The sequence below is a fragment of the Cynocephalus volans genome, chromosome 13 (genome assembly GCF_027409185.1).
Source record: "Cynocephalus volans isolate mCynVol1 chromosome 13, mCynVol1.pri, whole genome shotgun sequence".
NCBI lineage: Eukaryota > Metazoa > Chordata > Mammalia > Dermoptera > Cynocephalidae > Cynocephalus > Cynocephalus volans.
The window spans coordinates 57,848,722-57,863,798 of NC_084472.1; positions in this window are offsets into that span (position 1 = coordinate 57,848,722).

Here is a 15,077-nt window from a genome sequence, read left to right on the forward strand (position 1 = left end):
ACATATGTTTTCATTTCTCTTGAGTATATACCCAGGCATAGAGTTGCTGGCTTTTATCGCAATTCTAATTTTAACTATTTGAGGAATTGCCAGTTTTCCAAAGTGCTGTACCATTTTACATTCCCACCAACAACGTATGTGGGTTCCAATTTCTCCACTTCCTCGCCAACACTTGTTACCTATCTCTTTGATTATAGCTTTCCTATTATAGGATGTGAAGTCGCATTGTGGTTTCAATTCGCATAAAAGCACATATTTTTATTTGCTTGCTTTTCATTTTGTTATTTTTAGAAATACTAGAGAACTAAGGAGTAAAAGGAATTGACTTGAATTTTTCTTCTATCATGACTTACTGCTCAGAGTTAGCCAAATTGTAACATTTCAGGGCACAGTCCCCAAGAGTTCTCACACCAGTGCAAGTTTGGGCATTCCCAAACGACCCTTAGATTTGGTCATTCCTTGGAAGGACTCACAGAACTCACTGAAAGCTATTGTAATGGTTGTTATTGCAGTTATTATTACTTAATAACATTACATAATGCCTGGAGGGAGGGTCAGAGCAAGAAATAAGATTATCTCTTAGCCCAATTACACCAGATGCCTGAAAGGGAGAAGAAGATTGTCACGAGTTTTTTTTTTTTTTTTTTTTTGAAACTGATAGGGTAGAATAGAAACCTGCAGGCCTTGGTGGCATTCTCTGGTAGACATATGGGTCATATGATATGATGATGAACTGGACCGATTGTTGATGGGTGAGTGGGACTCTAGTAGTGTGCCACTATCTTTTGATTCTTATTTTTCAGGTTATGTTTACTTCTATATTGTGATCTGGTGTAACACTGGCATTGTTGGTGAGATTATAATACTCATGTTGATGGTCAAAATGTATCAGGAAATTTGCATTTACCTCTGGGTGTGAATGCAAAGCCATACCAGTGTAAATATCTATTCCTGTCAAGCAGTGTCATTTCTACACTGCTGCAGCAGCCCTCTCCCCGATGTCTATCCATTCTGTGGACTTAGGTGGACACCTCAATTGAGTACACCAGTATATCCACTTACTGGTTCCAGTCACCTTCTGATCTTGGAAGGAGGTTCTTATGATGGACCATGACATACCCTACTTTAGTGTGCATTTTGAATTACCGTGGGGATTTCCATAGGGCCGTGTCCCCATAACCACTCCTTCAGTAGGCCAGTTTCCCATTGCCCTTCTACCTAACCATATAGCCAGGCCATTAGCTACTGCCTATGATTTGGTTAAAAACCCAAACATCGTGGCAAATAGCATGAAATTCAGCCCACTAAGCTGATTTGTTTTCACCTTCCTTGATCAGAGTGGCAGCCTTCCAAACAGGATACTGTACATTCACCTTGAAACTGCCATCCACAAACCAAGCAGCTCTTTTTTGGCCAATAGAAAGCTGTTCATAGGGCATGGCCCAAGTGGCTATAAGTCCCACAACTTCTCAGGTAGTTCCAAAGTTGGTTCTAGGAGAAAAGAGTCTATCTGCTTATGAACATGATGTGTTCTTTGTATTCCTCTTAACGCACGTTCCTGTACAAACCATTTCCATTTTATTATGGAACTCTTCTGGGCACTGCCGTCTCCATTGGAGCCTTTCTCTAACATCATGCAAGACATAAAGTGTATTTCAGGTTTCAAGATTATTTTATGTCCTTCAGTCATAGGAGCAGTTTCAATTATTGTCCAATAGCAGGCTAGTAATTGCCTCTCAAGTGGAAATTCTCTGTTCCAAAATCTCACATCACTAATAAGTGGTGTTCACAGGATTTTGCCATAAGCCCCAGTCTGAGTAAGGACTCCAGAATTCCTTTCAAGTAGTTTTATAGATAGGATCTAGTAATATTTCCAGATGTGGCATATGCACCTTCCAAAATCCAAGAAAACCAGCCAGATTCTGGTCTTTTCACATGTTTTGTCCACCAGGTATCCCATACTATTTAAAATTAGCAACCTGTGTGGACTTGGTGACCTTATAGGCTACCATTTAGCATGTTCAATCAAGACGACCAGAAGGGCAGATTTATCTGCTTTCTGTTTCCCATACTAGGTAAGGGAAACTTTCCCCAGTCAAACACAATATTCTTCATCATAGCACATTTATGTAAAGGAGGGCTGGCTGGTTAGCTGAGTTGGTTAGAAAGTGGTGCTGATAACACCAGGGTCAAAGGTTTGGATCCCCATACCAGCCAGCCACTAAAAAAAAAAAAAAAAAAAAAGGGGGGGTGCAACACTTCACCTAGACTCTGTTCAAGCATCAAACATTCCAGTTTTCTTCCAAACTTTCACATTGATCCCATCAATGTTGCATGTTGCATTTCCATGTTCTCCTAATCTAACTGTAGCCCGTCAGACAAACAACTATTAGAACCACAGTGCATGGGCTCCCATGTCAAGGAGTTCCAGAAATGTCTCTTCTCCACCCTTGACCATTTACCCATTTATGTGCATATGGCCTTGGGCCCCAAGCCAGAGGTTGAGCCAAGGGTCCAAGGTCTTCTCCTCAGTTCTTATCTTGATTAGATTGTGGGATCATGGCCCCAGATAATTGGAAGTCAGGTTTTTCATTGTCATCTTTGCCTTGCTGCTTTTTAAATTCATCCAAACTAGGTTGAATAAAGCAGATTTGTTTACGGTCCTTCAATGTTAGGGGACCAGCAGGGGCTCCCATTGGTTCATCCAAACTCTGAGAACGCTGCATTAAGATATTTGTTTTGACATCATCAATGTCCACTTTATTCATCTTTTTTAAAGATTTCCACCCTTTCACTCTCCCCTCTTTCTTGGAAATCAGTCTGTTATCTGTTATTTCAGCATAACTTTTCTATTTGGAGTTGGCCTTAAGACTAGCAGCTGTAGTTCAAACTGGCCAGAATCCAAGCTTGGCCCAGCCTCAGGATCTGCTTCAACACTTCTTTACTTTCATTTTAGCTATTACAGATAACAATAATCAAAGGGATTGCATTTGGCTTTTTACTTTGCTTTTATTTTGGCATCAAATGAGCCAACTCTGCAAGAGTTGGATCCATCATTTCTAAATTCCATTGGTAAATTTTACATCCAGTGGGATAAGAAAACCCCATGACCAACTGGAGTTTCTTTCAGGGATGCAGGGCTGATTCAATATTTAAAATTCAGTAAGTATAATCCACCATATTAACAGGCTAAATAATAAAAATCACATGATCCTATTAGTCAATGCAGAAAAGGCATTTGGCAAAATTAAACACCTATTCATAATTAAAACTCTCAGAAAAATAGTAATACAAGGGAACTTTTTCAATTTAATAAAGAATATAGATAAAAAATCTACAGCTAATATTATACTTAATGGTGAATGACTGAAGGCTTTCTCCTAAGATAAGTGAAAGAAAATGAGCCAAAACACTGGGTACTGATCAAGCTTTATTGAAGGAAGAAAATCTGCCGGGCTGCTCTCATAATGGAGGGCAGCACCAGGCATGGGGGTGGGAGAGCTTATATGGGCTGTAGGGTGCCAAGGGCTGGCTGAAGCAATCAAGGAGAGGCATTGTGAGGGAGGGGCCTTGCACCCATGCAGAAGCAACAAGAGTTTCTATTTCACAGAAGTCACGAGGCTTCTCATAAAGGGAAGGGGTAAGGGGTTGGGGGCCATTTTGTGCTTGGCCTTGCCTAAAATGGCACTGGTTGTGTTCAAGATCTATCAATAAGGAACAAAGCAAGAATGTGTGTTCTTATCCCTCTTATTCTCCATGGTGCTGGACACTCTAGCCAGTGCAATAAGATAAGAAAAGGAAACAAAAGTCATCAAAAAGGAATAAATAAAATTGTCTCTATTTGGAGATGACATGATTGACTATGTGGAAAATCCCTAGGAACCTACAAAAAACTCCTAGAATTAAGTGACTCTAGCAAGGTTATAAGACACAAGATAAACATACAAAAATAAAATGCATTTCTATATATAGTGACCATGAACTTGTGGATGCTGAAATTAAAAATATAATTCCTTCTACAATTGCTTAAAAAAATATTTTGTTGTAAATCTAACAACACATATACTTGTATGCAGGAAACTAGAGAATGTTGATAAAAGGAATCAAAGAAGATTTAAATAAATGGAGACATATACCATGATCATGAATTAGAAGTTGCAATATATTAAATGAGTAAATTCTCCCCAAATTAATATACTGTTTTAATGTACTTCCTATCAAAATCCCAGGAAGATTTTGTATATTTAGACAAGATTATTCTAAAATATATATGTAAAGGCAAACAATAGAATAGCTAAAATATTTTTTAGAAAAAAGAGTAAAGCAGAAGGAATCAGTCTACCTGAGTCCAAGACTGACCATATAGCTACACTACTGAAGACTGAGTGGTATTGGCAGAGGGACAGACATAGGTTAATGGAACCCAGAGACAGATCCACACAGATACACCCAACCGATTTTTGACAAGGGCGCCAAAGAAATTTAATGGAGGAAAGATAGCTTTTTCAAGAAATGGTGCTAGAACAACTGAACATCCGTAGACAAAAAGCTAGTCTTGGACCAGCCCCGTTTCTTACTCAGGAGAGTGTGGTGCTGGTAGCACCAAGGCCGCGGGTTTGGATCCTATATAGGGATGGCCAGTGCACTCACTGGCTGAGCGTGGTGCAGACCCCACCTTGCTGAGAGTTGTGATCTCCTTACCGGTCAAAAAAAAAAAAAAAAAAGCTAGTCTTGATTTAAACCTTACACATTTTGCAAAAACTATCTCAAGAAGGTGTGATGGTTAATTTTATGTGTCAACCCAACTGGTCCATGGAGTGCCCAGCTATTTGGCTAAATATGATTCTGGGTGTTTCTGTGGGGATCTTTTTGGGTGAGATTAACATTTATTTATTTTATTTTTTTTATTTTAGGTAGCTGGCCTGTACAGGACCCGAACTCTTGACCTTCATGTTATAAGGCCGTGCTCTGACCAACTGAGTCAACTGACCAGTCTGGATGAGATTAACATTTAAAATCAGTAAACTGAGTAAAGTATATTGCCCTCCCTAATGTGGGTGGGCTGCATCCAGTCAGCTGAAGGCCTGAATAGAACAAAAATGCTGACTCTCCTCCAATTAAGAAGGAATTCTTCCTATCTGATGGCCTTTGGACTAGGACATTGGCTTTTTTTTGTTTGTTTGTTTGTTTTCTGCCTTTGGACTTGAACTGAGGCATTGGCTTTCCTGGATCTCCATGCTACAGATCCTGGGATTTGGCAGCCTTCATAATTGCATAGGCCAATCCTTATAATACTGCCCCCCCACCCCCAGATATATATGGCTAGATAGATAGATCTTATTGGTTCTGTTTCTGTGGAGAATGTTGACTAATACAGAAAGGATCATGGACTTAAATGTAAAATGTTTAGGAAAAACATAGGAGAAAATCATTGAGAGCTATGATTAGGATTAAAAAGACTTTTTAGACTTCACATGAAAAGCATAATTTATAATAGGAAAAAATGATAAATTGGGCTTCATCAAAATTAAAAACTTTCATTCTGCAAAAGACCCTGTTAAGAAAGAGAAAAGGCAAACTGCACACTAGGAGAAAATATTGATAAAGCACATACCTGACAAAGGACTGGCATCTAAGATATGTAAAGAGCTCTCAAAACTCAACTGAAAAAAATCAAACAAACCAATTAAAACATGGGAAATTGACACAAAAAAGACATTTCAATGAGGAAGATATACAGATAAAAAATAAGCACATCGAAAGATATTCAACAACATTAGCTACTGGGAAAATACAAATTAAAATCACAATATTAGTACATGCTTACCAAAATGGCTAAAATAAAAAACAGTGACAACACCAACTGTTGGGAAAGGATGTGGAGAAACTGGATCACTCATGCATTGCTGGTTTGGATGTAAAATGGTAAAGGCTACCTGGAAAGCAGCATTGCAGTTTGTTAAAAAAACAAAAACTAGTGCCGGCCTGTGGCTCACTTGGGAGAGCATGGTGCTAACAACACCAAATCAAGGGTTAAGATCTCCTTACCACTCATCTTTAAAAGAAAAACAAAACAAACAAACAAACAAAAAGCTAAGCATGTAACTACTATGTGCATTCCTAGGCATTTATCCCAGAGAAATGAAGACTTATAATCACATAAAAACATGTATATAAGTGTTTATAGCAACTTATTCAAAATAGCCAAAAATTGGAAGCAACCCTGATGTCCTTCAACAGGTAAATGGTTAAATGAATCATGGTACATTTGTATCATAGAGCACTATTCAACAATAAAAAGGAATGAACTCCTGATACACATAACAATCTGGATGAATCTCCAAAGAATTATGCTGAATGAAAAAAGCAATTCCAAAATGTTACATACTGTGTGATTCCATTTATAGAACATTCTTGAAATGGCAAAATAATAAAAATGGAGAACAGATCATTTTTAGGGGTTAAGGAGTGGGTGGGGCAGGAAGGAAGTGGGTGTGGCTATAAAAGGACAGCAGGAGGGATTCACATGGTGATGGGAATGTTCTGTATCTTGATTTCAATATCCTGGTTGTGATATGGTACTATAGTTTTGTAAGATGTTACCATAGGGGAAGACTGGGGATCTTTCTGTTTCATTTTTTACAGCTGCATGTGAATCTACAATGACCTCAAAATTTAAAAGTAATAGAAAAGAAACAGAAAATTAAAGCAGAAGAGGAAGGCAGGAGAGTGGGTCAGAGATTAACAACATGAGAAGAGGCAGAAAAGATTTTAAGCATGAAAGGGACTCAACCCACCCTTGTTGGCTTTGAAAATGAAGGGAGGGGGGCATAGGCCAAGGAATGTAGGTGGCTTATAGAAACTAGGAACAGCCCTTAGCTGACAGCCAGCAAGGACACAGGACCTCAGTCCTACAACCACGAGAAACTGAATTCTGCTAACAACCTGCATAAGCCAGGAAACTGATTCTTTCCTGGAGCCTCCAGAAAGGAACACAGCCCTACTGACAACTTGATTTTCACCCTTGAGACCCATGCTGGACTTCTGACCTACAGAGCTGCAAGATAATAAATCTCTGTTGTGTTAAACCACTAACTTTGGGTAATTTATTACAGCAGCAATACAGAAACAATACGAGGGTACTTCAAAAAGTTGTGGAAAAATAAATTGAAAGATAATATGAATCTTTCCATGAACTTTTGGAAGTGCCCTCATACAAGTTCTCCTGGCCCACTCAGATTCACAACCAAAAAACAGAACACATATAACCTAAACTCTGGCCACAACACACTCATCATTCCCTATACATTAAAACCTGCAAAACACAAATTCAGAAGCAGTATGACTGGGGATAGGCTTCCAGCACCTCAGAACCCAGCTGAAAATGTAGGCTCCTCCTGGACTTTTTATTATTCTGACAATAATGTGTTTTACAGAACGGATTTTTTTGGTCCCCACACATGGCATCGTACCCAGGTTTTCCTCTGTCAACCTGATCATCAGTATTTGTCAACCTGATGCAGGTCCTCTTCCTAAAATTTCCTCACCCCACCTTCTGCTTTGTGAGCTAATTTTATTTATTAAGATTCAATTCAAATGTGCAAGTAGTTCAGCAAGATCTTCCCCACCAACCTTTTTCTGTAACTCACATTATATGTATTTTAATGGTAACATTTATCACACTATATTATTAAAGGAAGCACCATGACTTATAACTCTTTGAATCAAACAATTCTGCCTTAGTGTCTTGCACTTAAGTGCTTAATAATTTATTATTAAATTGACTAATGATTTGGTCCTCAACAAATCTGAAATTAAATGAATGCACGTAGTTACAACAAAGCAGCAAACAAATCACTCCCTTCTGTTCATTTGAAACAGAAAAAGCTCACAGCAGGAAATAGGCAGTGAAAGCTATTAAGCTAATTCCTAATCTTATCTGATCATATTCTTTTAAAGTATTTTTTGTATCTTGATGAAGCCATAAAAAAGACTCTTGGGATTGTCTTAGAATAGTGATATCAGTACTCTCACTCTTATGGCTGCATTCTTAAAAGTAAATAAAATGTAGAAAATGAAATAAAAAAGATTAAACAATAATATCAAATTTTAAAGCTTTCCTCTTCCCCCAGTATGAACAGGGCTACATAGGCTAGCATTTTTTACACTTTTCTTGGAACTCATATAAAGGCAATGCTTGTAAAAAAACCTTTGTAAATTCCATTTTTAGTAAGACCAGTAAAAAATGCATAATCCACTGATCCCAAAATATGTGTAAAGACTGCCAAGGCAGCTGATATTGGGCAAGAAAAAGTGAAAGAATGAACTGTGCAGAATACTCCAAGTGCCAGCAATAAATACCTTCCTGAGGGTAAAAGATTTACCTTGAAGTATACTAAACCACATCCATTGTTTGCAGCAATGAATGGAGTTGTAGGAATGGCAGTAAAAGCCCCTCTAGACCTTATTTGGTTTTGAAAAGTGGAGGCAGAGCTGTTCAAAAAATTACACAAACAAGTCACACATGCAACTGAGAGGGAGAGAACATTTGGGTTGTAAAGGCTGGAAGACTACCTTGCCTCTCCATCCTTTTCACCTCCAGAAATCTTCTGCAAATAGCTGATCCAGAAAAATCCAACTCATTCAATGGTAATTAAAAAAAAAAAAAAAAAGGTCACAATAATACAAAGATACCATGAGAAAAAAAAAAAGGGAAGGGTAGAGAAGCAAAGGAAGACCTAGTAATAGATCAACACTCAGGGGAAAAAAGCACAAAAGATCCTTTATTGTGATAATTAAATAGTATGATTTATAGAAACTTAATGAAGCAGTTATTTTATGTAGGAAAACTACAAATGCTAGAACTCAGGGAAGAATGATGAAAAAGCAGGAGGAGATAAAATTTATGCCGGCAGAAATCAGAAAAGAAGTAAAAGAGTAAACACCATCCTAGAAATGAGGATAAGAAAAATTGAGGCTAAGAGGAAAGAAATACAAGGGAGAATAGAGTACATGGAAAGCACAGGAAGAAATAGAAAGGTAAGAAATGAGAAAAATAAACAAAATTAAATGAAAACAAGAAATAATTTCTGAGAGAGAGAGAGAGAGAGAGAAAGAGAAAACAAGCAAAGGAGATTCAATGTATGTATAACAGGAATCCTGAAGAAGAAAACCAAAACTGTGGGTCAGAAGAAATATCTTTAAATTTTCAAAGGTATTTTCCTGAAATAATATAAGGTTGAATACATACAATATTTGACACCAGGGAAAACTGACCCAAAATGATCAACATTCAGTCATTCATTACTAATTATTAAATTTTAAAAGAAAGAAGACTTTGGCCAGTCAGGCAAAAGAATCAGGCCATTTACTTAAAGAAATCAAACTAGTTTCAGATTTCTCAATAGTGACATTCAACATGTGAGAACAATGATGCAACATATAAGATACTCAAGGAAAGAATGTTGAGTTTTATGTTCAGCTAATCTGTATCTCAGCCATAAACACTATCGGCAAATAGTTTTGAATATGTAATAATTATGGAAATATTTTTCCCATGAGTACTTCTTGAGGAAAGTATTAAGACTGTAGGATAAACATCAGCCAGCTCAGAGATGACTGGAAAAAATATAGTAAAAGGGCTATCTTTTGAGAATTTGAGTATTGGATATATTTAACAGTAGAACAAAGACAAATAGCATGTTAATGTTATATGCCTTGACAATGTAAAAATAATAAAAGGAACAAATTTTGGGAGAGGAAGGAGAAAAACAGGTGGAAGATAAAGTAACTAATTGCCTCATCTGTAACTGATGTCCAAAGTTACCATTTAAAGTTGCCAAATCAAGTAATGGAAGTATAAAGATTTAATGCTACAAATGTAAACGTTAAGAAATGTATTACTGACTAAAATTGGGTGGTTTGGGAGACAAGAGGAAGTATGTAAATTTTATTGTTGCTTGTGATAAAAGGACTAACAGATACTGTCAAAGGAAGAGGGATAAAAGGGTTAAATAAGGTATAATCATAGAGGCAAGCAATACAACAAAAATACAGACCTTTCTAAATATCACATTTAGAAAAGAAAAAGAAATGAGTGCAAAAAAAAAAAAAAAAAAAGAAAAGAAAGTAAATAGAACTACCACTCTTTGCAGATGACGATTACATTTTCTTTTGACTTCCACAGCACTGGCTGCTTCAGAGCCTCAAGCATTGCCAGTTTGATGCTGGGCTGCTGGGGTGGTCACTGAGCAATATTGCCTTTTTCACCCTCCGTTGAGACCAGTGCTTTTTAAATGTGTTGAATCCCCTGTGTTCTTATTTCCTCTGTTGTGAACCAATTAGAAACATGAAATGAAACCACGCCAAAACAAAAACATATAAAATACAGGCTGTAATGATTTACTATTAGAATCAAGACTTAAAAATACATTTAATAAATACAATCTGCACCAACATATAATAGAGAAAAATAATTACAAAACTGTATATGTTGTTCATTGAAAGTATACATAAAAGTGATTAATAAAGAGAATTATTTTTGTGCAAACTATATTTTGCAAAGATGGTTGCCACAATATCTCCAATCCCATGTGCTCTTTTATAATGTGACCCTGATACTTATTCCATTGAGTGGTGGGGTCTATGTCCCCTCCCCTGAACATGGATGAGCTTTTGTGACTGCTGTGACCAATGGACTGTGACAGAAGGCACACTGCAGGACTTCCAACAATAGGTTAGAACAGTCCCTAGTTTTCCTGGGACACTCACCCTTAGAACTGCTCCATCATCCTTTGAGTAAGCTCAAGCTTCAGTCTGTGAAGATGCTCGTGTGAAGAAGATCTGAGGCTCCAGCCCACAGCTGCAGCTGAGCTCCCAGCCAACAGTTAACATCAATTTGCCAGCCATGTGAGTGAGCCATTTGGAAAATGCATCCTCCAGCCCCTAGTGAGCTGCCCAGCCGAAACCGCATGGAGCAGAGATGAACCACCTGTGCTGAGTTCTGCTCAAATTGTAGATTCATGAGCAAATAAATGACTGTTGTTTTAAGCCACTGAGTTTTGGGGTGATTGGTTTGTTATGAAGTGACAGATAACTGAAACACTATTATACTTTTAATTTTCTGTCATTTTGCTTTTGTGAGAACAACAACAAATTATGAATGAAATAGCAATTCCTCATATTACATGTCTGAGATCACATTTATTTATTTTTTGGCTGCTGGCTGGTATGGGGATCCAAATCCCTTGACCTTGGTGTTACAAGGTGCACTCTAGCCAATTGAGCTAACCAGCCATCCCTGTAATCACATTTTGAATGAACATGTATATGTAGAGTTTTTATTGTGAGAAATGAACTTGCTTCTTTCTTAACTTACCTAGTGTAGGCTGGGTTGTCGACAATACTGCTCATAAAGGATAATGTACACCCAAGCTATTTTAATGTTTAATCTCAGAGATATATTGACAGAAAAAGAAGAACATTGAAAGCAATTTCATCCAGTTTGGAATATTTATTTTTAACTTTCACTCAAATGCTGTATTTAAAAATTCATCTGCAATTCTTCATGAGTTGAGTTCTAATAATTTATCCTGTAAAGTAATGGTTACACTTAAATTATCTTTTGATTAAATAAATGGATTCTAGATCCATTAATTTTTTGAGTGGACCTTTTTTTGATGAAAAATAAAATTCAAAATGTTCTGTCAAATTCTTAATGTACTCAGTGATAATTTTCACAGTATTGCAGTGTCAAGATCATCACTTCATTGACAATTGTTGTTACACTATGGAACATGCTGTAACAATCTGTAGACACTCAGTTCTTCCAAGCCTCTCCCTTTCATTTCAGCCCTTCAGTTATTATCAGTCATTGAGAAACATAGTGCATGTTGCATTCTTTGCATGAAAGTTAATTAAGATAATTAAAATATCATAGAAATTAGACAAATAGACAATTTTTGCTGTCCAATTTACAGTTTTTTTAAAAAGTTTGGTACAAACTGATTCACTATGTTGATGTTTTCTCTATCATCAACTGTTGTATCTCAGCAGGTAATAACAGTTATTTGTGACCATCTTTCATGTCATGTGGTATAGACTGCATTATGTCACCAAAATTTATATATTGAAGCCCTAACCCCTAATGTGACCATATTTGGAGTAAGGAAGTAACTAAGGTTAAATGTGGTCATAAGGGTGGGGTCCTTATCTGATAGGACTAGAGCCCTTATAGGAAGAGACAAGAGAGAGCTCCCCTGCTGTCTCTACCATGTGAGGATATAGTGAAAAGGCAGACATCTACAAGCCAGGAAGAGAGCCTTCACCAGAAATGGAATAAGCCAACACCTTGATCTTGGACCTCCCAACCTCCAGACTGTGAGAAATAAATTTCTGTTATTTAAACCACTTAATCCATGGCATTTTGTTAAGGTAGCGCTAGCTGACTAGGACATCATCCAATGGAATAATTTCAAATTTAACTTGTAACCGTTAGGTAGTCTACAAATTTTACTGCTTCAGTAGGCATACTGTTTAGTTCAGCTGATCTTTTTCATAGAAAGAAGAAAGCAATACGCATTGATTTACATTCTGGCACAAGCTCCTTAATTGATGTAACTACTCCAGAGTGGGTTTTTTTTTGTCATTGCAGCTGCCCTATTAGAATTTATTTTGAACTTATTTTTTCATTTTTTGGTGTAAATTCCACTCAAGTTTTGATGGTTTTCTTGCTTTATTAGTCAGTAATCTCCTTAATAATGACACACTATGGTTTTAGCACTTCACCTTCAATTTGACTACAAAACCAAATCATATTTCAAATAAAATGAGTAAAAATATTTTGGTGTTTATTTCTTCAGAATCACTTTCGTCATAAGGCACCATTTGTCACATTTAGGAATAGTGTACGTGTTTTTGTTTTTATAGAAAAGTCCTGTTAATTTTGTTTTACTGTATAAATTAAGGTTAAAAATAATACAGGTTTTAATTCCCCTGTTTAGCTTATAATATAAAACTCTAAATTTTTTTTAAAAAGAAACAGGCTTGAAAATGAAAGAGAGAGGACAACACTTATTACAGAAGAATTCTGATTAGTAAATGTAACAGAAATGAGGGAAATTGAAAATCACCATTAGGATATCAAGTAATAATTGGTGATGTAGGAAAGATCTACCAAAGCTTGTTTAAATGAGTGGGTAAAAATTTAAGAAAAAAGAGAATATTGCATAGTCTCAGTGTGTCTTTCCCCAGATATTTATTAAGTGTGTGATTTTAACATGTCCACAAATTCTTTGATATTCTCCCCCCAGGAGGTGGAACTTAGTTCTCTTCCCCTTGAGTATGGACTGGGTGTGGTAACTAGCTTCTAATGAACAGAGTGTGGAAAGGAAAAACAGTAACTTTACAGTGGAAAAACCTGCCAGACACCACTGTAGTCAAGTGACCAAAGTTAATTAACATCATCAATAAGAAATATTGATATGACATACTTCTCATTTGATGTCATGAGAAGGGTATCAACTCTGTGGTCTTCTTCCTAGAAACTCATAATCTTAGTCTAATCGAGAGAAGACATCAGACAAACCTAAATTGAGGGACATTATACAAAATACCCGGCCAATACTCTTCAAAAGTGTCAACATCAAGAAAAACAAGGGAAGACTGAGGGAATGTCATGGATTAAAGGAGACTAAGGAGGCATGACAACTAAATTCACAGTGGGATCCAAGATCAGGTCCTGCAACAGAAAAAGGACATTAGTGGAAATATTAGTGAAACCCAAATAAAGTTGTAGTTTGGTTATTGGTATTGTAGCAAGGTTAATTTCTTGGTTTTGATGATTGTACACTGGTTATATAAGATTTAACGTTAGCGGAAGCTCATGAAGAGTACACAGGGTCCCTATATCATCTCTGACTTCTTCTGTCCTGTTCTGCTTTCTTTCCCTTCAGGTGTTGACCTGTAATAAGCATCTTGTCCCCCAAACTCCACCTCTTGTCTGTTTCTGGGGAACCCAACTTGCGACAGCAAATACCACACAATCTGACAACTTCCTTTTTTAGGAATTATGAAATCTAGATGTGAATTGTACTTTCCTCAAATTTTAACATTTGAATTATACAAAAATAAAATAAATCAGGCCAGATTCTAGACCCAATTACAAAAAAAAAGCTTACTTTTGTTGCAATTAAGAAATAATTTAGGAAGTCCTAAATGCCAGTCCTTTGTTGTTTTGTAGTATGCTCAATAGCCCTGTCCTGCACAACAGCCAGGATTTTTTTCTAAACAGCTGTAGTCGAAAAACTATGTGTGGCTATCAATTTGATAGGTTTAGCAAAAGAGAGAAAAAAAAAAAAAAGCCTGACTCAACTAAACTTGACATTACTTCTAGTAACCCCAGCTGTGCTTCTAGCCTATAAACGGCTGCAAGATCAGACTAGGATGGGGTGGTTGAGGCACTTGACTCTGGCACAAAATTTAGGGAGATGCCAAACCCCAGAAAACAAAATAAAACCCACCCCCCAACTCAGTAATTGAGACAAATAATATTTTAAGACAATATTTTAAAAAAATCAAAATTAATGCAAAAAATCCATGATGAAAAAATATCAAAAATGTTAAGAAATTTGTCTTAACATGACTGACAATGAAAAGCAGAGGTTTGTAATGAGGTTACGTTTCTACCACCTTCACCCTAAAGCAGGTTATCTATCTCCTCATTCATGGTCCATATAGATTGTTGACTACTATTTTTTTTCTGATTTTAAAAATAAAAAATTCACTTCACACTCATTAGGATAGCTATTATAAAGCAAAACAAAGCAAAAATAGGCAATAACAAGTGTTAACAAGGATGTAGAGAAATTTGAACTCTCACACATTGCTGGTGGGAATGTAAAATGGTGCAGCCACTGTGGAAAAGTTTGGCAATTCCTCAAAAAGTTAAACATAGAATTACCGTATGATCCAGCAGTTCCACTTCTAGGTATATATCCAAAAGAACTGAAAGCAGGGACTCAAACAAATATTTGCACACCCATAGCAACATTATTCACACTAGCCAAAAGGTGGAAACA